This window comes from Bos indicus x Bos taurus, chromosome 13, assembly GCF_003369695.1.
Source record: "Bos indicus x Bos taurus breed Angus x Brahman F1 hybrid chromosome 13, Bos_hybrid_MaternalHap_v2.0, whole genome shotgun sequence".
Classification (NCBI taxonomy): Eukaryota; Metazoa; Chordata; class Mammalia; order Artiodactyla; family Bovidae; genus Bos; species Bos indicus x Bos taurus.
Window position 1 is genome coordinate 56,990,598 of NC_040088.1, and position 25,138 is coordinate 57,015,735.

Below are 25,138 nucleotides of genomic sequence, written 5' to 3' on the forward strand. Positions count from 1 at the left end.
TTAAAAGCAGCCTTTAAGAGGGCTGCTGTTCTCAAAGATATCAGCCGCTGGTCTCCCTGGGAGACAGCAAAACCCTGCATTTATCTAAATTATCTTAGTAATATGACAGAGTGATTGCTCACTAATGGTCAGTAACAGTTTTCTTTGTCATTTTCCTAGCCATTACCTCCTCAGAATGAACTCCAGAATAAACTGCTTGCCATCGTGACTTGAATTCTAATTTCCCCCTTGGATCCGTGGATGGTTTTCTAAAAACATCTGTACTTGGCTATGACATTTTGACATTCCCATTTTGTGGAAAAAAAGAATACCTGCCTTAGAAAGCCTGATGAACACACAGATACTTTACATGCAAACAAGCAAAAAATACATACACTGTTTTTGTATTCCTGGGTTGTGAATTCTGTCTTTCATCTGCTAAAGCCTGTAGGGGCCGCCTATTCAGAGAGGGCTGCTGGAGGAATTTGCAGGGGTGGGCTTCACTCCTGTGGTTTTACCCAGCTATGCCTCAGATTTCCTTATTTCAAGCCATCCTCTGTTGAAGATATGGATGATACAGTAAAACCAAAGGCCCTTGAGAGCAGATTGCATGAATATTTTACTGTAGCCACGTGAGTACATGAATCCCTGGTCCTTTTGGAGGTGGGGGGCGGGCAGGGTGGTGACCAGCTGTTTGTCGTTATGTGTTTTTCTATCCAATAAAAGCCACAGGGAGAATGGTCAGAAAGCAGAACTTTTTTTCTTCCAATAAATAGAACTGAAGACTTTTTGGGAATTTTTATTTTGTATTGGGGTAATTAACAATGTTGTGATTGTTTAAGGCGAGCGGTGAAGGGACTCAGCCACGCATGTACATGTATCCGTGCCTACGTGCATGCTAAGTCACTTCAGTCATGTCCAACTCGACCCTAAGGGCTCTAGCCCTCCAGGTTCCTCTGTCCATCGGATTTCCCAGGCAACAATACTGGAGTGGGTTGCCATGCCCTCCTCCAGAGGATCTTCCTGACCCAGAGATCGAATCAACGTCTCTTACATCTCCTGCATTGGCAAGCAGGTTCTTTACCACTAGGGCTACCTGGGAAGCCCGCATACATGTATCCATTCTCCCCAAAACTCCTCTCCCACGCAGGCTGCCACATAGCATTGAGCAGAGTTCCCTGTGCTCTACAGGAATTCCTTGTTGCTTATCCACTCTAAATAAAGCAGTGTGTACATGTCCATCCCAAACTCCCTAACTATTCCTCCCCGTCCTTCCCCTACCCACAACCCCTCAACTTCCCACCACTGGCAGCCACAAGTTTGCTCTCTAAGTCCTTGAGTCTCTTTCAGTTTTGTAAATAAGTTACAAATGATACATTTCTTTTTAGATTCCACATACAAGGGATGTCCTATGATATTTCTCCTTCTCCATCTGACTTCACTCAGTATGACAATCTCTAGGTCCATCCATGTTGCTGCAAATGGCATCATTTCATTCTTTTTAAAGCTGAGTAATAGTCCATTCAGAGAAGGCAATGGCACCCCACTCCAGTACTCTTGCCTGGAAAATCCCATGGACGGAGGAGCCTGGTAGGCTGTAGTCCACGGGGTCGCGAAGAGTTGAAGAGTCGTACACGACTGCGCGACTTCACTTTCACTTTTCACTTTCCTGCATTGGAGAAGGAAATGGCAACCCACTCCAGTGTTCTTGCCTGGAGAATCCCAGGGACGGGGGAGCCTGGTAGGCTGCCGTCTATGGGATCGCACAGAGTCGGACACGACTGAAGCGACTTAGCAGCAGCAGCAGCAGTAGTCCATTGTATATATGCACCACATCTCCTGTATTCCTGAGGGTTTTTTTTAAGTGAAGATTTTTAAATGTCAAAGAACTGGGCAAAGTAGGTCATTGTAGTTCCAGTGGCCCCTTCACTGGGCAATTCAGCGATAAGAGCCAAAACAATTAGCCAGGACTCAGAAAGGGGGCAGCCGTAGCCTCTACAGGCAGGACAGGCTGTCTCTGCTGTCCCCCTTCCTAGGCAGAACTGCTAGCTCATGAAAGATGAAGTGAAGTGAAGTAAGACTTTGTAGAAATAAATATCTGGAAATATTACAACCAGTGTATTTATGTGCAAAGGATGTGGTGAGCAATTCAACAGACTGCTTGGCAACCCAGCTTCACTGCCTCTTTCATTGTTTTGACCACTTGTTTACTCACTTAGAAAGCAACTGTATGACCAATATTTTCTGCAACAGTCTTGACTTGAAAAAAATCCCTAATACTTGGATATTCTTGGACATATTATTGTTGTTGTTTAGTTGTTAAGTTGTGTCTGACTGTTTTGCAACCCCATGGTTGCAAAACCCTATAGCTCACCAGGGTCCTCTGTACAAGGGATTCTCCAGGCAAGAACACTGAAGAAAGTTGCCATTTCCTTCTCTAGGGGATCTTCCTGACCCAGAGATTGAACCCATGTCTCCTGCATTGGCAGGTGGATTCTCTACCACTAAGCCCTCTGGGAAGCCCACTTGGACATACTCTTGTCAGAAAAAGTATCCCACTTTGGGCTGGGGAAACTACGGTTACTAAACCTGCACTGTTTTCAAACCTGTGTTCAAACTCAGACGTATGCCCTGTCCCCTCGCCTTTACCTCCTTCTGTTCCATCTGGTCATGTGACCAGTCACTCAGCCTCACTCCCTAGAGCACACATATTCCCAACCACCAGTTATAACTGGCAGCCGCATGCCCCATGGGCATCCCGAAGATAGTTTATCCAGAACAATAAACTCAGTGTGTGTTATAGTCTATTAAGTCTCACAAGTCAGCGAACCAGTAGTCTTTCTAGAATCCATCTCCTCTTTCCCTTCCAATCAAACCCCAGGCAATTCGGCCTCACTCTCTGGAATAACTTCTCATCTCTCTGCATGGCTAATGCCACTGTACATTAGTCCTCCAGCCCTTGTGTAAACTATTCCAGAAACTCTTAACTGGTCTCTCTCTTACCAATTTATCAAATTCTTGACTGCTTTCAACACTGCGTTCTTTCTCTCTCTTTTTTTTTTTTAGTTAAAAAAACTAAAAATTACCTTGGCATTCTCCTAATTTAAGATACATAATACCCTCTCCCCAGTTTTCCAAATGACCTTTCATGGCATTTGATTTGAGCCCAGTTCAGTCTCTGCCATTCAGTCGCTAAGTGTGTTAGTGGTTCAGTCGTGTCCGACTTTTTGTGACCCCACGGACTGTAGCCCTCCAGACTCCTCTGTCCATGGGATTCTCCAGGCCAGAATACTGGAGTGGGTTGCCATTCCCTTCTCCAGAGGATCTTTCAATCTCTAAACTCCACTCTAAAGATCTTAGGCTCTCATCACACTTGTGTAGATGTCACTTTTCCTTCTGTTAATCACTTTTGTCAAAATTATCTTTCCCTATTCCCTCCATTTTAGTGCATCTTTTAAAAACAACTTTTGGGACTTCCCTGGCAGTCTAGTGGTTAGGACTTTACTTTGCCATGGAGGGAGGGTAGTCTTGATTCCTGATCGGGGAGTTAAGACCCCACATGACTCATGACCAAAAAACCGAAACATACAACAAATGCAAGATTTTAACAAATTCAATAAAGACATTTTAAAAATGGTCCTTAAAAAATTAAAAACAACCTTAAATCCTATCTTCTTTGTTTAAACTCCATTCCATCCCTTAAGTTAACCATACTTAACACTTTTTCCACTTGATTTTTTCTCTCCTTGCTTTCCTAGCTCAATCTCCATGCCTGTTACAGCACTCAGCACACTAGATTGTAGCTGTTGGCTTATGTCTTTGCTTCCTTCTAGTCTGTCAGCCCCTCAAGGGCAAAACTACTGTAACTCATCTGTGTATCTCAATACCTGGCATATCACAGAGCCACAATGCATGTTAAATTGAATGAGTACAGATGGTTATATTCGATATTTTGACTTGAGCTTATATTTTTCACTTAAAACAAGGCATTAATCCATTTTTTAAAAAAAGATACTACTTTTCTCATATGTTAGTTTTTCAACTCCGATGGTATTTTCTAACTTAATGATAATAACCTATCTTTTGTTTAGTGGTCAGGTATTGGCTAGTTTAGTCCCTCAGCAAGAATCCCGAATAAGAGTCTCTGAAGAGCAGAATCATGAATAAGGAAATGGACTAGACACACGGTTTGTGGGGCTGTGCAGAAAGCCAGTGGCCCCTGACCAGTGTGAGCTCAGACCTTATGTTGCCCTTTCAAAACTTTTTTCCCTAATCTGATATTTTTGCTTGAACCGGGAGTCCCTTGTTAGTGGAAAGTGATGTAAAATTGGGGGAAATTTGCTAAGGGCTGTTCATATTATTCCTCTCCTGATTAGAAGGGCTCTTGGCCATGCCAAAACCCGTGAACTTTGCTCTGAGAAGAGGCACATGGTGACCTCATTTCAGAGGAATGGGCTGAGAACATCATATATTAAATTGAGCTGAATCATACACTCGAGATCCCAATAGAAAGCCAACAAAAGCTGAACTCTTGAAGAGAATAAGCCCTGATTATAACAGAAACAGCCTTACCAACTCAGTGGGCCCAGAGAGCATGGCTGTATTATCACCAGTACCAGGACTGATATCCACAATGTTGACAGTGAGCCGCCGATGAAAGGTTAAATTATGTTCTGTCCATCTATTAAAGAAACCAGATGAGGAATTACTCTCAACATGGTATCATTCTGAGAATTTTATGGGTAAAGGAGGGAACTGCTGTTGCTTAGTAATTTACTTTGGGTCTGTTAGCTCTTTCTCTATTCATTCAAAATAAACTGAGGTCTTTATCATATCAATATACTAGCTGCAAGCTGGAAACAATCTTGAGATTCATTTTTAGGTGTAAATGGTTCTGAAGATTATTTATCCTTGTGAGAAATCCATCTATGGACCACCATCTATGTGGAAAAATGAACTCTGAAAAAATGCAAAGCATGTAAGCTAATTCCACAAGTCAGCTTTCAGTTTTGCCTTATTATAAATTATGGACTCTGTTTATGTCTTTGCCTTCCTGTCAAACTAGAAGAAAAGCTATTTGAAGCTGGACTCTGTGTAACTCTTCGTGTCTTGAGCAGCACCTGAAGGATATGGCTGACACTATTAACATTCTCAACGTTCCTAGCAATAAGGGACCACTAACAGGGAACGCTACCCTGTTCATCACACCAGCTCCTAAATTTATGAACCAGGTTTATCTCTTATCTGGAGCACCCAGTGCCATAAGATGTATCCTTAATGCTTCATGAAATAGAGGAGGAGGAAGTGAATTATGGTTAAAACATGGCCAAATACTTGCAGAGTCTAAGCTTATGTTAAAATAGAATGTAAGTGATAGCCACTTTTGGTACCACAATTAACTGTAATCTAAACCTCTGAATATCTTGAAATAACATCAACTAGAGAAGTTTTCTGGAAAAGGCAATGGCAACCCACTCCAGTACTCTTGCCTGGAAAATCCCATGGACGGAGGGGCCTGGTAGGCTGCAGTCCATGGGGTCGCTAGGAGTCGGACACAACTGAGCAACTTCACTTTCACTTTTCACTTTCATGCATTGGAGAAGGAAATGGCAACCCACTCCAGTATTCTTGCCTGGAGAATCCCAGGGACGGAGAGCCTGGTGGGCTGCCATCTATGGGGTCGCACAGAGTCGGATATGACTGAAGCGACTTAGCAGCAGCAGCAGAGAAGTTTTCCTTCTCTCACTAGTGCATATAAAGAGGATTGACTGAGATGATGAGGGCGTGAAACCAAGCCCTAGGGGAAAGTTTATTTAGCAAAAAGAAAGTAAATCCAGATGCCACGATATTTGAAGAACCATCATGCAAAAGAAAGAGAGAAAAATTGCTTCTCTTTTTTATTGAAGCTGGTGAAAGTAGAATCAATAAGCGAGTGACATTACAGACTAGCAGAGAAATGCATGTGTGAGTGTGTGTGTGTGTGTGTGTGTGTGAGAGAGAGAAACAGAGATGGGGAAAAGAGAGACAAAGAAAGCAGCTGAGGAGACAGGAAGATAGAAAGAGATGAGAGAGAGAAAGATAGTCCTATTTTCAGGTTTTCTGGGAGGGAATTTATAAAAGCGATTCTTCCCATTAGTAAAAGATCACACTAGCCGACATTTAATGTCCTTTCCAACTCCCAGTTCCATGATTCCTTGTCTGGATGCTAATTTGGCTCAGAAGGGAATGAATGATTGGCAGAAATAAAGACTCAGCTCCAAATGGAATCTTAACAGCTATTTTTTGTTGTCACAGCTATTCAACCCCCAACTTCTTAAAAAAAAAAAAATCCAGTAGCAGCACCCAGACAATAGGTCTCCTTGGATGTCCTTCCATCAAACAGCAGCAGGCTTCTGGGCTATACCACAGACACAAGTCTGCTGTTTGTTTACAGCAGTCACTGCAGAGGATCCTGGCAGGCTGCTCTACACACTCACACAAACTCATTTAAACCCAGGGGACACGATCGGTCCTCAAACTGACGGATTCACGTCCCCCTCTGTGCTGCCCGCCTGTGCTTCCGGATTCCGCTGCACTGCTGTCTGCATCTGTTATGAGACAAGCAGCTTGGTTTAAAAATCTGTTTACTGTGCAGAGAAACATTCTCAAGGAGTTGAACTCAAGAGTGATTTCACCAGCTTGGAGAATGGGGGTGCAGCACATGTGATGGGTTGCTCCTGGACCATAAACCATGGTTTGGGAATTAGTGACGCAATCAGTTTGGTATGGGCTAGGAGTCTCCCTTAAGAGATGGTCCTGAAGTTCCAGGGGCATCGAACCTCTGGAGAAAATGACGACCCATTTCCATACAGAGGCACTGGGCCTATCGTGGGAATATAGCTATATATCTTGTGATATAACCATCATCTGTCCCCAGGCTGCCTGTCCCCAGACTGCTTGTTCCCAGCCCATAGGCTTCTATGAAACAAGGACATTCTTTTCCTATTCGTTTAAAGATTCCGAGGTCAGAAGCCATTAGCTGGTAAATAAACCTCATGAATCTAGACATTCAGAAATTATCTATTAACTGTTCTTCAGAGCGGAAGAACAGGCAGTTTGTAGGAAGACTGCCACTCCGTTATCATGGAATGGTCTACAGTTGACATGGAATGTGGAAATCAACAACACATTAGCACTCCCAGATCTGTCAGAGCCAGCAGGCCTGCCTGCCATTCTCCCATGAACCAAGTTTTTGTCTTTCTAGAATAGGCCAGAGACACCACTTTAATCGTCCGTCATCCACTGTGCCTGTCTCCCCAGGTTCATTTTGCTCTAGGGGTGTGTGTTTTAATGGATAAGGCAAGACTCCCTAACCGTAACCCTTTGAGCAGGGTGACAGAGCACATTTACTTGCTCAAATGCCCTCGATACCAACTGTCAGCTCACAATGGCCCTGGAGGCCCTGGCACAGACTCCTCATTAAAATAATCCCCCCAAAACAAAATTGATAAATATATTACTTTCCTTTTCAGCTTTATTAAAAACCTTTACTTTTTGGCTTTGGAATATGATATTCTAATGAAAGCTCTTTGCTTCCAAAAACAAACACAAAACAGAAAAGGGTAGAACGAAATACAATAAGTATGTCTCAAGGAAATGAAGTCGGGCTTCATGGAAACAGTACTTAAAATCTGGGAAGTTAGGATCCAAGTTCTTTCTGTCTGTCTCTCCCCAACTCCCTCCCTCTTCTGTATGCGTGGGTCTCTCTGGCCACATGGCCTCACCCCTCCCCACAGTTTGATCTCTGCATGTTAACTTGACCCGTTTCCTCTTAAATGACTCCCTTTTCCTGGGGTAGTTGTAGCTTGTTCGGTGACCTTTCATTTCTAATGACCACTTCTGGCCTCTGAGTTCAAATAGTTAGAGATAGTAAGACAGTCACTGGCTGTTCAAATGACTTGGCATTTTTTGAGCTCAGTCACCCATCCCTGGCTTAACTGGTTAAAACATAAGATAAACTATGGGCCCTTTTGCCTGGGCTGGGGCTGGAGTGTGGGGGCAGAGAACGTGGCATGGCTGATCCCTTCCAGCTCTGCTGACCACATACAACAATGACCACAAGTCTTAGAAGTCATGTGCCTCAGAAAAGAAAACTGTGTATTGAGTTCAGCCTTCCTCCTAACTTTTGTCCTGTCATATTTATTGATCTTCATTATATTTACAGAAGATCTGCTCTGAGGTGGACACTGTACTGTGGGGTAAAATTTTTATCTTCCTCATCCCTTAATCAGATAGTATTTTGATTCTGACATATGAAGTCATCTTTTAATGCCAAATGAAAGAAACCAAAGAAAATAATTACGTTTTTGAAATGCATTTTTTCAACCTAAGTATGCTTCTTTGTCATTAGGCATGATCTAAACTGTATTAGAAGACACTTGGAATTTAAGAAATTCAGACCTTGATCCCAGCTAAACCCTTCATGAATTAAACATGTAGATGCAGGCAAGTCGATTAAATACACTTCGGTTTGCTCATCTCAAATGGGGACAAACAATATCTATTGTGCACACCTCACAGAGGGTCCATGTAAGAGGGTAAAAATGTAGATATTCCATATATGCAATGGTATGAGACTTTATCATTGCCCACAAAGTTTCTGAGTGAAACAGTTTTGGATTTGAGGGGAATTCCAACTGTGCCCCACCTCATTCCACTCCCATCACAGTGCTGTTAAAACACAGTTGGAGATTACTGTTTCACTTTTTTTAGCCGCCTCATTTTAAAGCTCCTAATGTCCAACACAGTGAAATCATAAATATATGCACTAGTTGATTCTTTTAATCCCTGAAGAAGAAAAAAGTGCAAGGATTACCTCAAGATAAAATTAGCCCAACTTTCCAGTTATTCCCCAAAGCGTGTAGGTTAATATAAACTTCCAGTAATCTCAAGTGTCTGTCCGGCACTTCTGCACGGCTACACTGAGCCCTTCCCCAAATCACAGAAGCACACAGCTCATTCTCAGAGAAAACTCCATTATTTTCAAGGCCAGACCAAAGGAAATAAATTTCAATTGAGGCCAAGACATTTTAAGCGAGACCTCAGAGAGACTCTCTAGTGGCGCTTGTATCTGTCCAATGCTGAAGGGCCTTAGAAACTTCTCGCTGAGGTCGATGGATTAGTCTAACTCTAATTTAGAAAGACGTATCAGGATGTTCTATCTCCCTGCTCTCGTTCTGTCTGTCTGGAATGTTCTCTGCTCAGCCTCTCTGCCCCTCTGGCTCTCAGACTTCTGATGCCCCATCTGTCAGCATCAGCCCCCACCTTTTAAAGCAGCCCAGACATCATTTCCTTCAGCAACCCAGTTAATCCTTTAATTCAAAATCTCGGGCAGACCTGGGGAATTCGTCTTTTCTGAAAGCCTGCCAGGTGCTTTTAGAGAATGTCGCCAGGGTTACACAGGAGCCACAAGGAAGAAACAGGGAGAGGCATTCTCAGAACTCAGGCACTGTTGAGTACAAGCCTCCCCTCCTAGTAGACGAGTGAGGTTTGCTTTGCTGGGTTGTTTGGGTCAACTTTGCAAGTAGCCACTTCTCCTTCGCCAGAGTGAGAGAACTGGTTGGTGTCAGAGGAGTAGTGAGAAGGCCAGCCAAGTCCATCGTCTCCAGTCTCCCAGGTATAATGTGCTTAGTTGCTCGGTCGTGTCCAACTCATTGCGACCCTGTGGACTGTAGCCTGCCAGGCTCCTCTGTCCATGGGGATTCTCCAGGCAAGAGAACTGGAGTGGTTTGCCATGCCCTCCTCCAGGGGATCTTCCTAACCCAGGGATGGAACCCAGGCCTCCCATGTTGCAGGTGAATTCTTTACTGTCTGAGCTACCAGGGAAGCCCAAGAATACTGGAGTGGGTAGAAGGTGGTCATTAATTAAGAGGAAAGATGTGGGCTGGAAAAAATGGTTTTGTGAAGCAACGGAAGTGAAGCAAGTAAATCTCTTTCTCCCTTATTTCTGTTGTCTTGAGTCTGAGGCCTCTGTTGTTGGTGTTTAGCCGCTCAGTCATGTTCGACTCTTTGTGACCCCATGGACGGTAGCCTACCAGGCTCCTCTGTCCGTGGGATTTCCTAGGTGAGAATATTGGAGCATATTGCTATTCCCTTCTCCAGGAGATCTCCCTGACTTAGTAATGGAACCTGAGTCTCCTGCATTGGCAGGCAGATTCTTTACCAATGAGCCATCAGGGAAGTCCCAGTGAAGCCTCTGCCTTAGTATAACTGAATTATACCAAGGAGGAATTTTTCTTTTCTTAAAATGTAGGCTATAGGACTTCCCTGGTGGTCGAGTGATTAAGAACCTGCCAGCCAATGCAGAAGACACATGAATTTGATCCCTGGTCGGGGAAGATTCCATGTGCCTCGGGGCAGCTACTTCTGTGTGCCACAGTCTGTGCGCCACAGCTACTGAAGCCTGTGCACCCTAGAGCCTGTGCCCTGCAACAAGAGAAGCCACCACAATGAGAAGCCTGCTCACCCCAACTAAAAAGTAGCCCCCGCTTGCTGCAACTAGAGAAAGCCCTCGAGCAGCAATGAAGACCCAGCACAGCCAAAAATAAATAAGGTAGTAAAATAAATTTTTAAAAAATTTATGTAAAGTATGTTTCTAGGATACCACACAGAAGTTTCAGCTTTATTGGTGTTTCTCAGAGGAAGTGTGGGGCTGCTCGCATCCAGGCCACCACCTACTGCATGAAATGCAGCTGCCAGAGCTCCAGCCCAGGTCAATGAACTAGAATCACCAGGATCGTGTTGGAGAATCTACATTTTCATTAGATTTTACTTATTCGTGTGTTCTTAGTGTGTTTTTGAAAGACATCTACCCTCTCAATAAATTGGGTTTGCTTTTTTTTTTTTTAATAAGCAATACAGGAGGCATGAGAAGATAGTCTTTTTTTTTTTTTTAGGCCACACCTTATGGCATGTGGGATCTTAGCTTGTGGACCAGGGATGGATCCTGAACCTCCTGCACTGGGAGCATGGACCACCAGGGAAGTCCCAGTCCGTCTTCTTTAAAGAAGAATACATGTAAATGACATAGCTCCTGGCTCCTTGAGGACTGTGGTGGCCCAGACGGCTGACTCATGGCAAGAGATACCAGGAAAGAGGCTCCTCCTGCTCCCATCATTTGCTGTTTTAATAGCCAACAATCTCTTGTTCCAGAGAGTGCCACTGTTTCACAGAGGAGTGAGAGTCTGCTTTTCATGGCTTAGTATCATCTTGGACCAAAGGATTTTGTTTGGCTGAGGGTGCCTTGAGGGCGTTCTCCAGGAAAGCTTAAGAAATTAGTTCAGTCAAAAGATAGTTTGAGGTAATATTGCTTTAAGAAGGCCAACTTGGGACTTCCCTGGTGGTCCTTGGCTAGGACTCCGAGCTCCCATTGCAGGGTGGCCTGGGTTCAATCCCTGGTGGGAGAACTAGATCCCACATGCTGCAACTGCAACCCAGTGTAGCCAACTAAATACATAAATATTAAAAGAAAAATAAATAAAAGAGGAAGGCCAACTTGATAGAGAAGCGGTAGACCATGGCCCAGGGAAGTAATTCAAGACCACAAAGTTAGTCCCCTTAGTCAGGCAGAAAGGCTTCCCAGGTGGTAAAGAATCTGCCTGTCACTGCAGGAGACATTAAGAGATGCAGATTTGATTCCTGGGTTGGGAAGATGCCCTGGAGGAGGGCATGGAACCCCACTCCAATATTTTTGTCTGGAGAATCCCATGGACAGAAGAGCCTGGTGGACCACAGTCCACGGGCTCACAAAAAATTGGAAACAACAGAAGTGACTTCACACACACAGCCAGACAGAGATCACACTCTGAACTGCAGACTCCCCCCTCTCACTAAGGAAAACCCCCAATGTCTCAGGAGCTGGCCCTTAGCTTAAGAAACACCTAGAAGAAGCAGAAGCAAAGAGAAGGGTCAGAATCCACTGCCAGCCACTCCCTAGTAGAGCTCCAAGGAGGAAAGGAACCATGCTTGTCTTTCTTTAAAAAAAAAAAATGCAAAGAGGTATTTTTTATCCTACAAACCACACGTGAATTCATATGGTTCAGGTTTATAGGATTTTAGAGTTTAATTCACAGATTGAGAAATAAAGCTCATTCACAGAGCTCCTTAACAGGGAGCAAAAGGACTGGGAACAAGAACATTTCACGTTCGGCCACTGGTCACCGGAGGCCACCTCCCGAGGCTGGAATGACCGGCAACTTGGCAACCCCACTGGCCATGAAAACGACACAGAATCCTAAGCCAATTTATTATTTTTTTATTAGAGTATAATTGCTTTACCATGTTGTGTTATTTTCTGCTCTACAACAAAGTGAATCAGCTATATAAATACAGATGTCCCCTCCCTCTTGAGCCTCCTTCCCACACCACCGGCCCACCACTCTAGGTAAGGATCACATTTTAAATGCCCCAATTTCAAGCTGTCAGTAGACACTTAGTGAATACTTGTGGATGTGATGTGTATAGCAATTGGCGGTGAGACAGAGCTCCTTTCCCAGCCAAGGCAGCTGCTGTCTATTTTTCATGGACTGTTTGTCTGGATTTGCTCCATAATAGACACAGCCTCACAATATCTGGCACCAAGACTTGATCTGAAACCAAATGGAAAAGAACCGAACAGGTGGGAAATATCCAGGTGTTTCTGGAGTTACACTGATATCGCCCTTGTCATCATCAGAGAGGAGACTTGAGATTAAACAGTAAGTAGCTCACAAAAAGTCAGAGGCTGAAACAGAAAGCAGGAGGAGCAGTTTGTTAAAATTAAGCCAATCCGAGTAGCTTAAATAGACTTTAAAAACCACGCACAGGAGCTCTGCAGAGCTTATAGGGATATACTAGTGTAACTTTTATGGATAGTTTAAACTGTTTCATTAGTATAAATCTTCCTTTAAGATGAGATGCATCAAAGGATAAACAGATGGCTGTCAAGTAAGCGCGTTCTATAAACGGGCTTACTACTCTTTAATGTGAGCCATGCAAATAGAATGCCTGCTTGATTCATTAATCCAATTGTTTTTATCCATTGTATCATAAATGACAGTGGTGCTGAAAACATCCCATTCACACCCAGCTGCTGGCCTTTCATGCCATTGATGTTGATTGTTAATCCATATTCTCTCACAGGCAAATGTAATCATCCCTTATTATGCAGATATTAAGTGCACAGCCCCACAGAATCAGAAATGGTTTCCTTCAAACTACAACATTAGGAGTGCATACACATAACCACGAATAGAACATTACAAAACAACAAACCTGTCATAAGACAAAGCATTCTATATGAGCAGTTGACTAAAATGAAACTGTGAAAACAGCATAAGCGCTGAGGTTTGCGACTCCTCTTGCATCAGGCCAGTCACCCAATCTCCAGTTCACGCCTCCCTTTCTTGCCTAGGAATTGTCAGTTAAAGCAGCAGGCTTCAGGAACATTAGAAGAAAGGAAGTACATTTAGGGAGTGAAGGGAGCAGGTGACCTGAACAGAGAATGGGAATAACCAAAATAGGAAAGGAAGAGATGTCTAATCATAATAATAATTAAGATGGATCATGGAACTTGGAATGATGACATATAGCAGAGCAAAAATACACAGGTTAATGAGTAAGGGGAGATTTTCTTATGACACGAATCTTCCAGATATTCAGAATATGAATTACTCTTTAACCAAACGATTAACTCCAACAAGTACTGCTCCCAATTAGACCAACTGAAAGCAGCTCTTGATGAAAAGCGGCCCGAATCATCGAACATAAATGCATAATCTTTCACCAAGATAATGCAAGAGCACATGTTTCTTAGATGACCAAGCAAAAACGGTCACAGCTTGACTGGGAAGTTCTGAGTCATCTATCATATTCACCAGACATTGCACCTTTGGATGTCCATTTATTTGAATCTTTTCAAAATTCTCTTAATGGAAAAAAATTTCAACCCCTGGAAGACTGTAAAAGACACTTGGAAGAGTGCTTTGTTCATTCAGAAAGATAAAAAGTTTGGGGAAGACAGAATTATGAAGTAGATTGAAAAATGGCAGAAGATAGTGGAACAAAATGGTGAATACGTAGTTCAGCAAAGTTTTTGGTGAAAACAAGAAAACAAAATAAAAATAAAAGTGGAAAGACTACATGAGACTCAGACTCACAGGGTATTGTCGTCTTACAAGGAGGAGTGACTAGTGGACAATGATGTCTTCCTTGCTTTTGAGTGTGAGGTGAAGTGAAGTCGCTCAGTCGTGTCCGACTCTTTGCGACCCCATGGACAGTAGCCCACCAGGCTCCGCCATCCATGGGATTTTCCAGGCAAGAATACTGGAGTGGGCTGCCATTTCCTTCTCCAGGGGATCTTCCCAACCCAGGGATCGAACCTGGGTCTCCTGCATTGCAGACAGACGCTTTTACCGTCTGAGCCACCAGGGAAGCCAAAGAAAGTGAAATTTGCTCAGTCATGTCCAACTCTTTGCGACACCATGGACTAATTCTCCAGGCCAGAATACTGGAGTGGGTAGCCTTTCCCTTCTCCAGGGGATCTTCCCAACCCAGGGATCAAACCCAGATCTCCCGCATTGCAGGTGGATTCTTTACCAGCTGAGCCACAAGGGAGGCCCTGTAACTTAGTCTAAATAAGTAACAACAAGATAAGGCAATAAAAATAGAGCGAAATAAAGTGTCTTGATAAGCATAGTAAATAAGTAAAAAGAAAAAAGTGGAAGACAGTTCAGGAGAAATGGCAATATTAATTTCATATAAGTGGGTATTATGTTTAAAGGCAACCCACTCCCATATTCTTGCCTGAAAAATTCCATGCACAGAGGAGCTTGGTGAGCACTATAGTACATAGGGTCGCATAGAGTCAGACACACTGGCTGGCAACATGTTTAAGGGAATTAAAATAGTGTCTAGGTAGAGGATCCTCTTCAGGGGCAGCAGAGAAATGTCCTAAGAGCTCCTCCCCATGGAGCTCACAGAAGGAAATTCTCTACATCAGACAGGAGCAGAGTGCAGGCAAGAACAGCCAATACTTTGGCAACTTGTGTGGAGCTGGTTGGGAAGTTTGCTTCTTGGATCCTTGAAACTTTATCAGAAGTTGATGTTATTTAGAGATGTAAATAAAGAAATAAGGAATGAATGTATATCACAGAATGATAATGCTTCATTACATCTGAAAAATTGAAATCTGTGGCACCAGAAAACTAAAGTCCTCTCTTTTGTATGATCTACATGTTGCAGAACCAGGAGGTGGTTCAAAAAATCAATTTGAATTATGCAAAAACAAAATATTCATTCATCTTCTACTTGCTTATCCTAATTCATCAGGTTTTGATTTCATGACGCTGTCCAAGAAGGCACCACAGAGTGTTTTTGCTTACACAAGGTAAGTCAACTAGAGAAAGAAAGTGAGAGATGAAAATAAACCCCAAGTACATCATCAGATCATCAAAGATCAGGTTGTCTTCCCTTCCTGGTTTCATTAAATCTAGGTATCTCAAAAGCTAATGATGCTAAATAGGTATAAACTATAGACTCTAGGACTTCACAGACTGTCTTACCCAATCACCATCTTTCACAGATGAAGAAATAGGTCCCTGGAAAGGTGAAGAGATTTGTACAAGATCACACAACAATTTAACAGCAATCAACACAAGAACTCTGGTCTTCTGGCTCCAGGACACCCTCATTCCACTACCACACACTGTTTTTCAGTGAGAAATGTCTCATTTCATTGGTTTCATTTATGTATCTACTCATGGAATGTCCCCACTGACCATAGCAAATGAGATTGGGTGCCAATTGCAATAAATAACATGTTCTCTAAACATGTCATCTTTCTGTACAAGGCATCTTTATCCACTCTGACAGGTCACTTTCACTTTATGCATTATAAAACATCTCTTAGAATTAATTCTAAAAAAAGAAAAAAAAAATCTTTACAAGTTACCGTTTTCCAGCAAGACCTGTGTCCCCAAAATCCTGATCCATATATTTAAAGTAATATCTTATAGAAGGGTAATGATTTTTCCAGCTGAAAGTCTTTTCACAGGTATGAAATCCCAAAAATGGGATTTTTACAGCCTGGCATGAGAGGTCAGACACATCTAGGTTGTAAAAGCTAAGACACAGCCAGGTAGTAAATCAACCATATCTCAAAAAAATCTAGGAATATTTTTAAGGCAGATATAAGCATAAACTATATAGAAGAATTATTATATATAAGAATGTTTATTGAGCTTACACCCTAATGTTTATTGAGTTTATACCAAAATAGATCACAGACCTAAATGTAAAATTCAAAATATACAATTCAAAAAAGATACCATAGGAGAAAATGTAGATGACCTTGGGTATGACAATGACCTTTTAGATACAATACCAAAAATACAATCCATGAAAGAAATAATTGATAAGCTAGATTTCATTAACATTCAAAACTTCTGCTCTTGTAAAGGTAACATCAAGAGGATGAGAAGACAAGTCACACACTGACTTGCAAAAGATACATCTGATAAAGTACTGTTATCCAAAATATACAAAGAACTCTCAAGACAACAACAAGAAAACAACCTAATTAAAAAATGGACTAAAAGTCTTAACAGATGTCTCATGAAAGAAGATACACAGATGGCAAATGAGCATATGAAAAGATGCCTCAAATCATATGTCATTGAGGAAATGCAAATTAAAACAATGAGATACCAAAACACACATTTAGGGTGGCCAAAATCCAAAACACTGACAATACCAAAAGCTGGCGAAGATATGGAGCAACAGGAACGCTCATTCATTGATGCTGGCAATGCAAAAAGGTGCAGTCACTTTGGAAGACAGTTTTGTGTTTTCTTACAAAACTGAACATTCTCTTATAGAATCCAACCATCGTGGGTTTTAGTATTTCCCCACAGGATTTGAAGACTTACATCCACACAAAATCCTGCAAACAAATGTTTATAGCAATCTTGTTCACAACTGCCAAAATTTGGAAGCAGTGAAGATGCTCTTCATTAGGTGAAAGGATAAACAAACTGTAATACATCCAGGCAACAGAATATTGCTGTTATTCAGCTGCCCAGTCACATCTAAATCTTTGTGATCCCAGGGACTGAAGCACACCAGGCTTCCCTGTCCCTCACCATCTCCCAGAGTTTGCCCAAATTCTTGTCCATTGCATCAGTGATGCTGTTCAGCCATCTCATCCTCTGACACCATCTTTTCCTTCTGCCCTTGATCTTTCCCAGCATCAGGGACTTTTTCAATGAGTTGTCTGTTTGCATCAGATGGCCAAAATACTGGAGCTTCAGCTTCAGCATCAGTCCTTCCAGTGAATATTCAGGGTTGATCTCCCTTAAGATTGACTGGTTTGACCTCCTTGCTGTCCAAGAATGGAATATTATTCAGTGCTAAAAAGAAATAGCCACCAAGCTATGAAAAGACATGGAGGAAACTTAAGCTCATTTTACTAAGTGAAATAAGCCAATCTGAAAAGGTTACATACTGCATGATTCATACATACTGTATGACATCCTGGAAAAGGCAAAACAATGGAAACAATAAAAGATTAGCTGTTTCAGGGGTGATATGTGGGTGACGAATGAATAGGCAGAGAACAGAGGGTTTTTAGGGATGTAAAAATACTACGTATGATACCATAATGATGGATGCATGTCATTATACATTTGTCCAAAGAAAAATACACCAAGAGTGAACCCAAGAGATTTCCGGAGCTGTCCAATGGTTAAGGCTTTGCCTTCCAATGTAGGGAGTGAGGGTTCCATTCTTGGTCAGCAAACTAAAATCCCTCATGTCTTTGGTCCAGAAAAACCAAAACATAAAACAGAAGCAATATTGTAACAAAGTCAATAAAGGCTTTTTTAAAAAGAGTAAACCCTAACATAAACTGTTTTTTGGTTGGTAAAGAATCCACCGGCAATGCAGGAGACCCTGGTTCAATTCCTGGGTTGGGAAGACCCCCTGAAGAAGGGATAGGCTACCCACTCCAGTATTCTTTGGCTTCCCTTGTGGCTTAGCTGGTAAAGAATCCACCTGCAATGCATAAGACCTGGGTTTGATTCTGGGTTGGGAAGATCCCCTGGAGAAGGGAAAGGCTACCCACTCCAGTATTCTGGCCTGGAGAATTCCATGGACTAAGGCAATGGCAGCCCACTCCAGTACTCTTGCCTGGAAAATCCCATGGACGGAGGAGCCTGGTGGGCTGCAGTCCATGGGGTCGCTAGGAGTCGGACACAACTAAGCGACTTCACTTTCACTTTTCACTTTCATGCATTGGAGAAGGAAATGGCAACCCACTCCAGTGTTCTTGCCTGGAGAATCCCAGGGACGGGGGAGCCTGGTGGGCTGCCGTCTATGGGGTTGCACAGAGTCGGACACGACTAAAGCGACTAAGCAGCAGCAGCAGCATACAGTCCATAGCGTTGTAAAGAGTTGGACACGACTGAGCAACTTGCACTTTCACTTTAACATAAACTGTAACCTTTGAGTTATTATGATGTGTCAATGTAGGCTCATCAACTGTAGCATTTGTTGATAATGGGGATTATGCATGTGTGGGAGCAGGTGAAACGTGGAAAATCACTGTAACTTCTCTTAATTTTGCTGTGAACCTAAAACTGCTCTTAAAAATTGTCTTTTAAAGAACAGGTTAAGCACAATACTTTGCAGTCTTTGATGTCTTGATGATTAGATATGTGGGCTGTAGGTCAAGTGACAAAGTATATTCAATAAGTAAGTGCTCAATGAAGTGAAGTGATTGTCACTCGGTCACATCCCATTGTTTGCGACCCCATGGTCTGTAGCCCACCAGGTTTCTCTGTCCCTGGAATTCTCCAGGCAAGAATACTGAAGTAGGTTGCCATGTCCTTCTCCAAGGGATCTTCTAGACCCAGGGATTGAACTGGGGTCTCCTGCATTATAGGCAGATTCTTTACCATCTGAGCCACCAGGGGAGCCTGAGTGCTCAATAAATGGTGGCGATTATTTTATCATTATTTTTATTTATGCAACTGTTTATATTCCAGCTGCTAGATTTTAAGTTCCTTGAGGAAAGGCACTATATTTTATTTCCAACGTGTGCTGGAAGTTGACGTGATAAATGATAAAAAGTTTGCTGCAATAATTCAGTTTTTAAAAATACATTTATTTATTTGGCTGTGTTGGGCCTTAGTTGCACCCCGAGGGATTCTCTCTAGTTGTGCCCATGGTTCCAGAGCACCCAGGCTTAGTAGTTGTTCCCTAGGAATGGGATCTTAGTTCCCTGACCAGGGATCAAACTCAAGTCCCCTGCTTTTCAGAGTGGACTCTTAACCACTGGACCACCAGGGATGTCCCAGAACAATTCATTCTTAATCAGATTTGTTCTTATTGTTTAGTCACTCAGTCGGGTGTGACTCTTTTGCGACCCCAGGCTCCTCTGTCCATGGAGTTTTCCAGGCAAGAAATGGGCTGCCATTTCCTACTCCAGGGAATCTTCCCAACCCAGGATCAAACCCTTGTCTCCTGCACTGGTAGGCGGATTCTTTCCCGCTGAGCCACCAGGGAAGACCAAATTGCCCCTAAATGTCTATTTGCAGAAAATTAAAAAAAAGAAAACTGGTTGTTTCAATTCAGATACAGAATATACACTGCTTTCTGTGCCAGAATAAAAGATGCTTTGGTTTAAAACTAAAATGAAGCATGACATTGACAAATAAGAACTGTGCTTAAATCTGCAATTAAGTAAAGGTAGCCCTCACTCCTACATCCTAATTACTGAAACTATTGATGCTTCCTCTTGATGACCCTGGTAATAATGACCTCTTCTTTCACTGGAGAAGTTTTCAAAGAAGAGGCTGTGTTAGGTAATGTAGCAAATAATTCTCTTAGGGATTCCTTTTCTTCCATGTCTCTTTATTTCCTTATTCCAGATATTTTGTCTAAAAGCCGTTTCTAAATACTGCAGGAAATTGATTTATCGAGTCATACAATTTAAGAGCTGCATGGGATCTTAGCAATCATGCTTCATTTTGCAGGTCACTGAGATCAAAAAAGATGAAGGACTAAAGGTCACACCGTGAGAGATGATTTTTGCAATGGAATCAAAACTAATTTTTCTGTTGTTAAGACAACAGGCACCAAAGGAAGCCACTGGTGCTAAGCCCCAAGCCAACACACTGAAACTTACTACCTTACTTGGTTTCAGCCTCTCCCAGGAATAGAATCTTAAACCTGGAAAGGACCCAGTAAGCACTAATGAGCTAGTATGTGTGATGAACCCTTACTGTCCTAAAGGAAGTTGACCTTGACGCAAACAGGTTTCTGCTGGTATAACTTCCTGGCGCTCTTTGATCCTCCACTCCTTCTGCTTATAAAAGTCTTCCATTTGCACAGCACCTTAAATTGCCTTTTTAGCTGCTGGCGGGGATGCTGCTGGATTTGTGAATCAAAGCCAATAAGATCTTTAAAATGTATTCAGTTGAATGTTTTTTAACGTTATTTGAGAAAGAAAAAAAAGACTATTTCGGGAAACAAGAAAATGTGCGTTTTAAAAATAGTCCCATGCAACCATTACAGAAAATAAAACAAAGCCAAAAATGTCTCTGCTGATTTGGAAATCGTAGAAGCAGCAAAACAAGAAGAAAAAAAAAAAAATGAAAAACGGGGACAATGAATAAGTTTAAACGTATATTTCCATAGCAAAGCATAAACATACAAAAGGAAATTTTATGTGTGGATTCCACCCCACGCCCCGCTTCGGAACGCCTGTGAACGACCCAATGTAAATCAATGGGCATTTCGCTCCAAGTCGCCTTCCCCTCCCTCCCCCCACCCCTCCCCCTTCAGTTCTAATCCTGCGTCTTTCTTGTATTTGAAAACCAAATCAGACGCTGAACAAATCACTCGGATCTGCTGACGTGGATCAGGAGCCCCCGCAGAACACGGCTTCCTCTTTCCCTGGCTTAACCTTCTCTTTCTTAATCCTTTCCGATGACCTGAGTCCACCGATTTTTTTTTTTTTTTCAATTTCTAAGCAATTAATTTTTTGGCCTGGGCGCGCGATCCACAGGTGTGGAGGCTGGCAGCGCGCTGATGGGTTCCATCTGTCGGCGCTGATAACGGCCTCCTGGGGGCTCCTGGGTGGGGTCTCCACCCTGAGAGAAGCAGGCAGCTTCCCCATCTATCTGCAGGCGGGCGGCAAAAGCCTGGCAGCTCACGCATCTATTCAACAGGAACAACTGGTCACAGACTGCACGTTTAGGGGGACAGTGGGGAGCCGCGCGGGTCAGGGAGGGGGCAGTGGTCCCACACAGAGCCACAGAGCGAGTGATGCTTCCTCCAAAGTCCATGGTGTTTTTTCCTCTTTGGGGGTGGGGGGAGTGGGGGGAAGACTGGATGGAGAAACAGGAATTTTGTGACAGTTCTAGGTGGAGAACTTGAATTCCTGACTCTCCTTGGCTTCACACTTTAAAAGAGAAAGATGAGGGAAGTGGGTAGTTATAATAATTACAATTATAATAATTGTAATATAACAACAATTATTCGTTGTGATGGGCTTCCCAGGTGACGCAGCGGTAAAGAATCTGCCTGCCAAGCAGGAGACCTGGGTTTGATCCCTGGATCGGGAAGATGCCTTGGAGAAGAAAATGGCAACCACTCCAGTATTCTTGCCTGGAGAATTCCATGGACAGAAGAGCCTGGCAGGCTACAGTCCATGGGTCTCAAATTAGAGTTAGCAACTAAAATTAGTCGCTAACTTAGTTAGCAACTAAGTCTAATTTGCTAATTAGACTTAGCAACTAAACAACAAAATACACAAACACAGATTGGTAAGGCTGGCATCAGAGCCTCTGGAGAGATTTGCCTGGACTGGTGAGTTTTTCTTGCAACATAAATAGCCACATTAGATGTTCTTTGAGGGGTACCCAAATGCGGGTGACACCCCACTTCTGCAGGAAGGTGAGTTAGGCATGCATTTAGGGTGGGGGGCTGGAGGAAAAAATGAAAACCTTTAATTTACTTTAACTATGAAACAGATATTTCATAGGCTATGGAGGATTGAGAGCAAAGATTTTCAAATAAGAAACATTTTAAACTTTTTCTTAAATTATTTATAATTAGCAAATATTTCAGATTTAGGCAAACGATATTTGCCTTAAGTAGTATTTGAAGACTTAAGAAGCAAAAGTTTTGTGCCTTTCTTATCTTGGTTTGTTCCCTCCGGTTTCCCTGATAGCTCAATTGGTAAAGAATCCACCTGTGATGCAAGAGACCCTGGTTACATTCCTGGGTCAGGAAGATCCGCTGGAGAAGGGATAGGCTACCCACCCCAGTAGTCTTGGGCTTCCCTCGTGGCTCAGCTGGTAAAGAGTCGGACACAACTGAGTGACTTTGACTTTCAATTTTGTTTCCTGGACAATTTAGCCTCAACTGAATGTACTATCCCACCCTTGCCAAAAGAAGCAATGATGTAAAGCTCATCTACTTTGATGTATGAAGTTGATGTTTTAAAGAGAAGCAGTGTTAAATGTGTTGAGTAGGATTTTCCCCCCTTTATGTATTTTCTTCCTGCCCCACCTCCCTTCTAAAATGTTCTTCTAAGATTCAAGTACATCTGGGACCTTTTTGAGTACAAGATTCTGAATGTCAGTCTGTCCTCATGGTCACACACCTCAGACCCTCTATTGGACCCACTGACATGCATCCTAATTCCTCCCTTGGTGCTTTGTCTACTTCAGAAGACAATCTATATGGAGATTTGAGAATCCCTAATGGGTAGGGAATTTGACTTAGCATATTTGCTAATAATCATATAAAATTACTCCATAACCCCTTTCACAGCTGATGATTGGAAGCTGAATATATTTCAATAAGCCTTTCTTTTCTACTCCTTGACTTAGAAAGAACTCGCATCATCTCCTGGAAAGAATCTCAGGTGAAGCAAATGTAACGGACCATTTGTCTAAACAGTGCTACGCTTGTGGACTTCAAGTGTGAAAACAGATCCAAGACGCAATCATCCACCTCCAACAGATTCAGGACGCAATCAGCTACCTCCATACTAGGGAGCAGGATGGTGAGGGGACAGGTATTTTGGGTGATATGACAACTAATTGTAATTAATGTAATTAATTACATGTAATTGTAAATGTAAATTTACATTTACAATGGATTGTTTGCAGGGTAGGTATACATTTTCATGGTCCTGATAATTGACAAGACTCACGTGTCTGTAAATACTGCTTATTAAAAAATCTCTATGATTCACATTGATTTTTGCTTCTTGTGTCCTGTTCTTGGCAAAAAAATATAATCTGGTCACTTCTTTCTGGGTTGTTTTTCTATTCAGCTTCTCTGTCAACACATCTCTACACCTTATTTTGTTTTCTATCCTACATTCCAATCCCAAGTTTGACGTCCACAATTCTCAAACACAGTCAAATGAAAGTTCTGCCCTTTCCCTACCTTTTCCTGGAGGGTAGATCGAGGGAGGCATCAGGGTTCAGGGGAAATGAATGTATCCGTGCATAGGGGTGGTCCATAGTCACAGGTCTTTCACGATAGATGGTTATTTCTCTGGCTGAGACTCTGCCCCAACCTCAGCTCTAAGGCCAGGGGAAACTCAGGGTTACAAGGGGCACAGCACCATCCCCTAACTCCCTCATCACCTTCTCTGTGAGAGGCCACCCACCGGAGAGGCAACTGAACAGACGCTAAGGTTCTCACTAGCTTTCTCAATGTGTACAGTAAGTTTCCCTCCCATCTCTTGTCCCCACAAGAATTTGAAGGGGTTGACTGGAAGAGAAATGTTCTTCTACCATAAAATCTCCCCCTCTTGCTTCAGGCTTTATTGTCTCATTCCCTAAGTGTCACCTTACAAAGCTAAAGAGTATGGAACAGCCTCTACAATATCATGGGTGTTCTTTAGTTTAGCTGCCAGTTGGGGTGGGGGTAGGTGTGCACCTAATCCAGACAAGCAGGAAGAAGCACACTTTCCCATGTTATATCACAATACGAAGCTGTTTGTATGAAGTTGTTAATATATGCTGTTAAGGATTAAAAGTCTGAGGTCTCACATGAGAATAAAATATTGGGTTGGCCAAAAAGTTCAGGAAAACCCAAACTTTTTGGCCAATCCAAGATATTAGTATTTGAGACAATTTGTGCAGTTTATAATCTAAATTCCAAAAATCAAATTAAAAATACAGACAGTAAAGAAACCAGGCTGATCGGGGATATATATAGTTTAAAGGTAGATTTTTATAAATGTATAATAAAAAGTAAACATATGAGTCATTACATAGCTCTGAAGGCAGTGCACTTATAATTTGCTCATATCTGGGAAAGCAGCCTGTTTAGGATTACTACCATACATGATACTGGGAACACACAAAAACCCCTTGAAGCAGGGAGCCTAGCCTGGCACTCTGTGATGACCTAGAGGGGTGGAATTCCAGGGAGGAGGGAGGCTCAAGAGGAAGGGGGTGTATATGTGTGTGTGTGTGTGTGTGTGTGTGTGTATAGTTATGACTAATTTGCATTGATATATGGCAGAAATCACCACAACACTGTAAAGCAATTATCCTCTAATTAAAAAAAAAAAAAAACTGTTAAATAGGAAAGGTCCTGAAAGTTCAGGCATGATGCAATCCCCAGGTAGATGACTCTGTAACACTGTAAAAAAAAAAACAAAAAAACTTACCCCAAGCAGGTGGGAACCTGGGAGGAGTCAGGAAAGGAAACAAATGAAGGTTTTTGTTTTTGTTTTCTGGTTCAGGAGAGGATGCTACTATATGTGCTGGAAACACACCAGTTGGGAGCACGCTGGTTCTTTCTGTGGCTTTGCACTCGCTGGCTGTGACCTTGGTCATATCTTTTAACATCTCTGGGCTTCACTTTTCTCATCTGTTAAGTGAGAACCATGCTCCCTGAAGGGCTCTCCAGGTGGCTCGGTGGTAAAGAATCCACGTGCCAAGCAGGAGAGGCAAGGGATTGCAAGTTTGATCCCTGGGTCAGGAAGATTTCCCTGGAGTAAGAAATGGCCACCCACTCCAGTATTCTTGCTTGGAAAATCCCTTGAACAGAGGAGCCTGGTGGGCTACAGTCCATGGGGTCACAAAGAATCATACATGATTGAACATGCATG

The 25,138-nt window shown here is 42.6% G+C and overlaps 1 long non-coding RNA gene across 1 annotated transcript; it reads left to right on the forward strand.

The window, feature by feature from the left end:
• The first annotated feature begins 457 nt into the window (after positions 1–457).
• On the forward strand, positions 458–23,228 carry LOC113903573. Its single transcript, XR_003514184.1, has 3 exons — positions 458–611; positions 15,325–15,382; positions 22,893–23,228. It is a non-coding gene; the product is annotated as an uncharacterized LOC113903573 (long non-coding RNA).
• Positions 23,229–25,138: the final 1,910 nt, after the last annotated feature.